At 46.2% G+C, this 9845-nt stretch overlaps 1 long non-coding RNA gene across 1 annotated transcript; it reads left to right on the top strand.

The window, feature by feature from the left end:
* Positions 1–3655: 3655 nt before the first annotated feature.
* Positions 3656–5982, top strand: LOC104007443 (uncharacterized). The gene is made up of 2 exons (XR_008536297.2): positions 3656–3742; positions 5844–5982. It is a non-coding gene; the product is annotated as an uncharacterized LOC104007443 (long non-coding RNA).
* Positions 5983–9845: the final 3863 nt, after the last annotated feature.

Genomic DNA, 9845 nt, shown 5'->3' with positions numbered 1-9845 from the left:
GGGCTCATACTCCAGCCCAGTCATGAGGATTTCAGCCCAGTATGAGCCCCCAGAGTGCCTATGGCCTCTTGCCAAACTTCCCAGGCTGACAGATCTCAGCACTACTCCACTGAAGTGGCCTCTCTTTGACTAGATCCACCAGCCCCTCAACAGACAGCCCTTAACCTTGCCTCTGACCCCTTCAGCCAAAGCTGAGACTAGAGTGAGGAAAGCAAGGTGCCAGGGCACAACATTTAAGGAGATGCTCTTTCCTGGGGCTGTGTTAGTGACTTGGCAACTGTTCCCATTATTTCTAGAAATCTAAAGCCAAGCTCTCCTGAGCTAAAGGTTTCTGGCCTTGAGCTAGCCCCTAACAGAAGGTCTGGCTCTGGATCTGATCAATAAGAGTGTCACCAAGACCCTGCTGGAAGGCTGTTCCCCTGCCTGGGGGACCGACCGTGGCTCCAGCAGCTGTCCCCACCCAGCCCGGCCCTTCCCTTGCTGCTCACGATTCTCGATATTTGGAGCACTTGGGTGGCTATGCAGTCCTAGGAGCAGTGCAGCCCCTGCATCCTCTGGGAGAACAGCAGCCAGGGCACCAGTCGACTCCTTGTGGTGTCACCTTTCCTGCCTGTGCCAAGACAGGAAGTCACCCTGAATTGCCACTGGGCCTTGGCAAGCAGCAAGACCCGGCCCTAGGTCTTTGCCCCGCCTTGAGCACCCCAAGAGGCTCTGATTCCTCTGTGCTCCCTGCCAGGAATGAAGGGATAGAAACCACAGAACAAGGCTAAGAGGGCAGAGGGACCAGCAGTCTCTCCCCTACTTTGTTGACTGACCCAGGGCCCGTGTAAATAGTGGACATTCTCCAAATTATCCTTTCACGTAAACTTACTTTCCTTTCTTAGATCCCTGTCTCAGGACTGCCACGAGGTGGATGGGGTGACAAGGGGTTTTGGTTACTTCTGCACCTTGCTTTTATTTTTAATTTTTTTTTGTAGAGATGGGGTCTTGCTATGTTGCCCAGGTTGGTCTCGAACTTCTGTCCTCAAGCAATGCTCATGCCTCAGCCTCCCAAAGTGCTAGGATTACAGGCTTGAGTCATCAGGCCCAGCCTGGCACCTTGCTTTCAGATCCTGGAGGAGAGAAGGGCTGCAGGCATGGTTTCTTCCAGGTGAGGGACCCAGCTCCTGGTGTCTTCACTACATGTGCCCAGACAAGGAGATCTGCAGGTTGGGCCGTGTCCCTCTTACTTTCTCCCCACCTGTTCATGTTTCCATGTCAGCTTTCCTGCCTGAAGAAATTCTGGTCACATGTCTCTCAGAAATGGGTCGACAGTTGAATTCGGGTGGGAAGTAGGAGATGGGCCAAGAGTGTGAGTTCTCTGGTGCACCCCATTAGATGTTTCTCTCATTGAGTCCCTCACTCATGCCAGGGAGATGAGCAGCAATAGAGAAGGCCCAGATCTGGCCCTCAGCTGACCACGCGCACACAAGCCAGCCTAGGAAGCTACTGTAAATCTCTGCCAATAAAATCCAGGGTGCAATGCTGGGAAACAGTGGGGTGTCAGAAGTTTTTATGGGAAAAAGTTATTGGGTCAATGATAAATGTTTTTACTGCCTAGACTCTGGGTCTGCATTTATTCTTATACAAAGTTGCAACATGCACCAACTCAGATATTGTGAGACTGTAAGAGACTCTGAGGAAAACAAGTACATATTATAGCTAGAGAGACCAGCAGGATGCTCAGGGGCGACTTGTCTACCATCCCTCCCCCTCACCATGTTGAGTAGTTGACTGACTGATCTAAGCTTCAATTTCCTCCTCTGCAAAATCAAGATAAAATTATACTTTCTTTGGTTGGTGCTAGAATAAAGTGAAATAATGCATAATAATGAAATAATATGGCATAGTGCCTGGCACATTCTGGATGTAAATATTAGCTAAAGTCAGTTGAAAAACACTAAATCTTAATTTATAAAAGTGGTCAAGGGCAGGACTGTTCTCAAATCTTTCCAACATAGGTCCTTATTAAATGTCATTCTTGTGATTAGCATATAATAAATTCTCAGTAAGTGTTAGTTGCTGTTGCTGTAGTTAGTAAACAGAACAGCTCAGGCAATGTTGGGTCAAGTTAGGGACTCGCCACTGCCAGGGAGAAGTAAGGGATCTGGCACGAAGTCAAGCCAATGTCAAGGAAACATTCCTGGAAAATACATGGTTTGCTTTAAGAGTCTAAATGAGAATGTGGTCTCTCTCTCCAAATATTTGCACACATTGGCACAAAACTTCAACATTTTACAATTATGCTTTCAATGATCTTATTTGAGCCACACATTCAAACGATATTTTCTTTCTTTTTTTTTTTTTTTTTTTTGTGACGGAGTTTCGCTCTTGTTGCCCAGGCTGGAGTGCAATGGCGCGATCTCGGCTCACTGCAACCTCCACCTCCCGGGTTTAAGTGATTCTCCTGCTTCAGCCTCCCGAGTAGCTGGGATTACAGGCATGTGCCACCACGCCCACCTAATTTTTGTATTTTTAGTAGAGACGGGGTTTCACCAAGTTGACCAGGCTGGTCTTGAACTCCTGACCTCAAGTGATCTGCCCGCTTTGTCTTCGCAAAGTGCTGGGATTACAGGCATGAGCCACCGCACCTGGCCACAATATTTTCAAGGTACAAATTCATCTTGGCCAAGCATGATGGCTCACACCTGCAATCCCAGCACTTTGGGAGGCCAGCGTGGAAGGATTGCTTGAGCCCAGAAGTTTGAGACAGACCTGAGCAATATAGCAAGAGCCTGTCTCTTTAAAAAAAAAAAAAAAAAAAAAAAAAACCCGGCTGTGCGTGGTGGTGCACACCTGTAATCCCACCTACTCGGGAGGCTGAGGTGGGAGGATTGCTTGAACCCAGGAGTTCCAGGCTGCAGTGAGGTATGACCATGTCACTGCACTCCAGCGTGGGTGACAGAGTGAGACCCTGTCTCAAAAAAAAAAAAAAAATCTCACATCAGACCTGACAGGTATATGAAATCCTAAATTGGGGCGTGATGTTAAAGTTCATCTGGCTCTCATCATTCACTCCCTCCAAGTTGGAGTCCCTTCCACAGCCCCACAGGTGATGTCCTCATCCGAACCCAGCACCGCTGCTCGTGGCTGCCTCTCTGGAAGGCCGTGCCAGGATTAAGCACAGACGTGATTCTCTCGGCAGTGGGGAACCTCCGAAGGAGGCTGCCCTTCCCCCACCTTCCAGCATGGTGACTGCAGAACCAAGCTCTGCTGTAGAAAGAGAGCTGGTAGCAAGGCGTCTCTTCACCCTCTGTCCAGTAATACACACAAGGTGGCTTCATATACAAGGCAGCGTGGGATCTCCGAGAAAGCCCTTAAGGTAATGTTCGGGAGTAGGAAGGTGGGCTTCATGGCTTCTGTTTTCCCTTCAGCCCCCTACGGGGACCAGTTGCAGCCCTGAATTGTCATTGCCTCTCTTTCCCCGCAGATGGCGCCGAGGCGCTGGAACGGAAGCCCCTTTCCTTGACCAGCTCTCCCCTCCGAAATAGGGATTCCAGAAACGCAGGTTCCTGCCTCTCTGCCCGAGGTCTGGCAGAGCAGGTGGTCTCAGTGTGGAGGTCTGGCAGAGCAGGTGGTCTCAGTGTGGTTTGATGGACGAGCAAAGGCATTCCAGATTCAGAACAGCTGCCTGTTCTGCTCACAGCAGCCTCAAAGTCGATTGAAAGTTTCTGGCAAAATACAAATTATTTCCTGGGAGGAGGTAAGAGAATGGATTAATTTACTTAGTTTCCTAGTTGAGAATTTCCCAAGGTACTGGGACTCAGAGCAGATGTGTCATTATTGGTGGTGAGGGGAGGTAAAGGAAAGTCTGGCTCGATTATTCTCAGCTGCGACCCGGGACTGTGGTGGGGCTTGCACACACTCACAGCTCCTTCTGGAGACCTCCGCCCGCTTATCTTTGGGGGCCTGTGGTCCCTCCCTGGCCCACTGTTCTGGCGAACTGCGGCCGCCTAATGCAGTGCCACCAGCCTGCTGAGACCTACAGTGGCTGCTCCCGGGCTCCTGGCACTCTGAAATCTGGCATGCAATAAACGCATGCTGCCTGTGGAAGGCAGATAGATGCAGAAGTTCTCTGTGGTTAGCAGGGGGAATGGCTGGGAGGCAGCAGTGGTAAACTCTGATTGTTCTACAGTTTTGCCAACAAGAATGGTTCTCAATATGGGCTGCATGGCAGAATCTCCAGCAATTTATAAATATACCAATTGAATGTGTACATTTTTGTATATTGTATTTTAATAAAAAGTTTATACACGCATACATATGGCTAGATAGATGATAGATGCCAACTCCAACTATCAATCATCTCATTCTCCATGAATGAGAATCTGTACAGGTGGGGCCTAAACCTGATTTTTTAAATCTCTCTCAAGTGACCCCAGTTTGCACTCAGGGAAGAGAACTGTTGCTCTATGAACTTCTCCATCATCTTAAAGATCTATGTCCAGATTACCACCAAGCCAGAATCATTTTTAAAAATTTTAAATGGAGGGGATGAAGGAGTGTCTGAGGACATGCAGGGTCAACAGAGATGCCCTAGGGCAATGCCCTGTCTTCTGTAACAAAGTGTGACTGGCCTGTTAACATGGAAAACTGAAGCATGGTGCTGAGCCTGAGGTGTTGATGGTACCAGCTCATGGTTTCTACTAGAATCCAAGGGTCCAATAATAAACACTTGGAAAATTTCGATGCATTTATTCCAACGCCTTCACTGACTTTTTTTTTTTTTTTTTTTTTTTTTTTTTTGAGACAGAGTCACACTCTGTTGCCTGGGCTGGAGGGCAGTGGCACAATCACGGCTTGCTGCAACCTCCGCCTCCTGGGTTCAAGCGATTCTCCTGCCTCAATCTCCCAAGTAGCTGGGATTACAGATGCACACCACCATGCCCAGCTAATTTTTTGTATTTTTAGTAGAGATGGGGTTTCACCATGTTGACCAGGCTGCTCTCGATCCTGGCCTCAAGTGATCCACCCACCTCAGCCTTCCAAAGTGCTGAGATTACAGGTGTGACCCACCGCGCCCAGCCCACTCTCTGTCTTAAACCCAAAAAAGAGTGTTATTCAGAGATTCAATCCAGGTTTATTGAACCCCCACTATGTAGCTGATCCAGTGTTGATGCCAGATATACCATATGTATTTGCCTCATCCACAGAGCTTACAACTGTGGGCTGGTGGGTGTGGGGGGCAGACATTCAACAAAGTAACACACAAATAGATGCTGCAGGTTACTAATTTTTATAACAATCTATTTCTTCCTCCCTGATTTGCCTCAGACACTGACGAATCTAATGTGAAGGTCCAGAGTTCAGTGTGCCTCTCGCCCTGCATGTTTTGGGGCCTTCCTTAGCTCTGAAGCCAGAGAATCCCAGCTCAAACTCACCTAGCAACTGTGTAGCTTTGAGCAAGTTTCTTAATTTCTGTGCTTCAAGGAAATCACAAAAAGTGCTCAATAGTTCTCTCCACATAAATCTTTTTTAGATTGATTCCTGGGCTCTTGAGTTTTTTATTACTACAAATAAAATCTTTAAAGTAATACTTTCTAACTGTTGGCTGTGGGTATATGTAAATATAACTTAGTTTTGGTATACTGGTTTTTAACACTTCAATATGTCACCATTAAGCATATTAGCTATTGATATGGTTTGGCTGTGTCCCCACCCAAATCTCATCTTGAATTGTAGCTCCCATAATCCCCACATTATGGAAGGGGCTCAGTTGGAGGTAACTGAATCATGGGGGTGGGTTTTTCCCTTGCTTTTCTCATGATAGTGAATAAGTCTCATGAGATCTGATGGTTTTACAGAGGGCAGTTCCCCTACAGTCTCTTGCCTGCCGCCACGTAAGACATGCCTTTGTTCCTTCTTCACCTTCCACCATGATTGTGAGGCCTCCTCAGCCATGTGGAACTGTGAGTCCATTAAACCTCTTTTCTTTATAAATTACTCAGTCTTGGGTCTGTCTTTATTAGCACCATGAAAATAGGCTAATACAGCTATCATCTTTTTTTTTGGTATATAATCCTCATCAAATTAAGAAATTTCCTTTCTCATCCCAGTTCACTTGGAATATTGATGGGTGCTGGCTCTTATCAAGTGATCTTTCTGCAGCTATTGAGATGATCATGTGACTTTTCCCCTTTAATCTATTATTGTGGGTTACCACTGGTGATTTTCAAATGTTGAAACCATTCTTGATCTACAAGATGAAGCCAACTGGGTAATGATGTTTTACTCAGTAAAACATTTTGTATATTGCTAGATTCTCTTTGGCTAATATTTTGTTGAGTATTTTTCCTATGTACATTTTTTGAGATTAGCCTGTAATTTTGTTCTCTTGTACTGTCCTCAAGTTTTGGAAATTTCAAGATTATGCCAGTCTCGTAAAATGAGTCAAGAGAGTGTCCCATATTTTTCCATTCTCTGGAATAGTTTGTATATTATTGACATAATTTCCTTTTTAAATGTGAGATAGAACTTACTAGTGAGGCCTTTTGGGCCTACAGTTTCTTTTCTTTTTTCTTTTTTTTAGATGGAGTTTTGCTCTTGTTGCCCAGGCTGGAGTGCAGTGATGTGATCTTGGCTCACTGCAACCTCCACCTCCCTGGTTCAAGTGGTTATCCTGCCTCAGCCTCCCAGGTAGCTGGGATTACAGGCGTACGCCACCACACCTGGCTAATTTTTTGTATTTTTTAGTAGAGACAGGGTTTCATCATGTTGCCCAGGACGGTCTTGAACTTCTGACCTCAGGCCATCTGCCTGCCTTGGCCTCCCAAAGTGCTGGGATTACAGGCCTGAGCCACAGTGCCTGGCCTTACAGTTTCTTTTGTAAGATGTTTGATCACTAATGCATTTTTTTTTCAATGATATGGGACTATTCAGGTTTTGTTTTGTTTTGTTTTTGAGTCTAAGTTGCATTCTTATGGGAGTTATTTTCATTGAATTTTCAAACTTTTGGCAAAAAGTTGCTTATAATATCATCTTATTGTCTTTCTATAGCCTGCGGCATCTGCAGTAATGTCACCTTTTTCATTCTGAGACTGGTTATTTGTGCTTTCTTTTTTCATTGATGATTTCATCACAGGCTAGTAGTCAATGTTATTAGCTTTGTAAAGAAATGATTTTTGGCTTTGTTGATTATATCATTTATATGTATGCTATTTCAGTAATTTCTGCTCTTATATTTGTGTGCCCTTTTTAACTTTTCTTTGGATTTCCTTTGCTGTTCTGTTTCTCCTTGTGAATTCTGTCCTTCCTTTTCCACATACTCACTTATGTCTATACATTTCTAAGTACTGATATTGCTTTATGCTACACATTTTGATATGGTTCCTTTCCTTTCCTCTCCTTCCTTCCTTTTTTTCTTTCTTTTTTTTTTGAGACGGGGTTTCACTCTGTCACCCAGGCTGGAGTGCAGTGGCACGATCTCGGCTCACTGCAACCTCCACCTCCTAGGCTCAAGTGATTCTCCCACCTCAGCCTCCTGTGTAGCTGTGACTAAAGGCACATGCCACCACACCTGGCTAATTTTTGTCTGTGTGTGTGTGTGTGTGTGTGTGTGTGTGTGTATGTGTATATATATATATATATATATATTTTTTTTTTTTTTTTTTTTTTTTTTTTTTAAGTAGAGATGGGGTTTTACCATGTTGCCCAGGCTAGTCTCGAACTCCTGGACTCAAGTGATCTGCCTGCCTCAGCCTCCCAAAGTTTTGGGACAACAGCCGTGAGCCACCACACCTGGCCTGTGGTACTTCCTTCATAGTGGGAAACATTTTTAATTTCCATTATGATTTCTTCATTGACACATGGGTTATTTTAGCAGCATAATTCTCATTTTTGAATATATAAGAATTTCTGGTTATTTAATTCTAGCTTAAAAGGTAAAAGTATTGTCAGAGAACATACCCTATATAATTTCAATATTTTAAATTTATTTACACTTACTGTAGAGCTTAATATATGGTCAGTTTTTGTAAATGTCCTGTGTATGCTTGAAGAGAATGTATATTAAGCAGTCTCATGGCACACAGTTTTTGTTTGCTTGTTTGAGATGGAGTTTCACTCTTTACACAGGCTGCAGTGCAGTTGCATGATCTCAGCTCGCTGCAACCTCTGCCTCCCGGGTTCAAGCGATTCTCGTGTCTCAGCCTCCCAAGTAGCTGGGATTACAGGTGCATGCTACCATGCCCAGCTAATTTTTGTATTTTTTGTAGAGACAGAGTTTCACTGTGTTGGCCAGGCTGGTCTGGAACTCCTGGCCTCAAGTGATCCATCCGCCTCGGCCTCCCAAAGTGCTGGGATAACAGGTGTGAGCCACCGCACCCGGCCCCATGGTGTACTGTCCGATACGGGCATCAATCAGGCCAATTTTGTTAAGGAGCCTGTTCGAATCTTCTACATCCCTCCCAATTTGTTCCATCATTTTCCGAGAAAGATATGCTAAAACCTCCCAAATATGATTGTGAATTTGGGTGTTTCTCCTTTTAGTTCTTTACATTTTGAGGCCAGCAGAGGAAAGAATGGAATTTTTTTTAACCCACAACAGTGTTAATACAAAATAAGGCAGGGAAGAAAAGGCCCCTCGGAAGAGGTGGGACAAACAAAAAGCACAAAGTAAGAAAGTCTGTTAAAGCCTCAATAAATCAGTCAGTCGATTACATTTAAATGGATTAAGGGCTCCCAGTTGACGAGCAAAATCTATCAAGATGGTTTATGAGATAAAATCCTTAGGTTGTGCATAGGAGTCACATCCAAAACACAAACCCGCACAAACGTTAACAGCATGCCTGCTGCTCTTGACCAAGCACCTTCAGCGGGGAGCAGTGAATCGTGGTTCTTGCACCCCGCAGGCCAGCCTCCCTTCCATCAGGACCCCTGGGGGTGGCCAGAAAATAATACCCTGGTCTGTCCCAGCAGGCAAAGGCTGGGAGGGGGCATCTGTGCCCAGGGTGAGGATGCGCCGAGTGCTGGCGGCACTGGTGAGGGCTCGAGCTCTCTTCCTAGCTCTGCTGGTTGAAGGCTGCCTAACTGTGACAGTCACTTACAGCCACCATGCTCATTTGTTCAGTTGTGCCTGTCAACTAGGGTTTGCGTGGTGGCTGTTTCGGAAGCCAGCAAAGCAAAACCACCTTAATGTGCCACATGGAAGTGTAAGGTGGCCCCCCTCCCATTGAGTCGACAGCCCAGTGACCCCTGCTTAGAAGGGAAAGGAGAATGGGAGGACAGGCAGGCAGGATGGGACTGCACCAGCTGCAGCAGGGGTGGGCAAGAGTCCTCTCTTCACAGCCAGAGTCAGGGCAGGGGCAGTTTCGCTTCTCAACCCCCCTCTGAAACTGTGTCCCACCCCTTGCCGTGGCTCTGAAATGTGCCCGGCACTGCTCCCTGCTTATTACAAGGAGAGCTCCTCAGGCAGGAGCAACCTAGAAACTTTCCCTTCCTGATTCTGTGCAAGCATGGCTGTGAGCGAACAGCCTCCGTATTTCAACAAACATCCTACTTGTATGGTCTTAGGATCTGTTTCCAGACAGTCACCTCGGGGCTCACTCTAGTCCTGAAAGCATCTTCCCATCCCTTTGTGATGTTCAGTCCGTTGCGGGCATTCCCCTCTGACAGGTGTCCTTGCCCTGCTGCTTCTACAGGGTGGCAAAGAGCAAGGGCTTCAGCTCCCAAGCTCAGCTGCAGGGCACTTAGGCTCCGAGTGTGTCCCCAGTGACCCTGACTTGAGGGACACACTGGGCGCTGCAGCCACAAGGCACTGCTCCTGTAGTCATGGTGGGCAGCCAGCATTGCCCCAGGCCACAGTGCTG

Source organism: Pan troglodytes, chromosome 6 (genome assembly GCF_028858775.2).
Source record: "Pan troglodytes isolate AG18354 chromosome 6, NHGRI_mPanTro3-v2.0_pri, whole genome shotgun sequence".
Taxonomy (NCBI): domain Eukaryota; kingdom Metazoa; phylum Chordata; class Mammalia; order Primates; family Hominidae; genus Pan; species Pan troglodytes.
The sequence above is the reverse complement of the archived record's forward strand: the minus strand, read 5'-3'. Positions and strand labels throughout refer to the sequence as shown.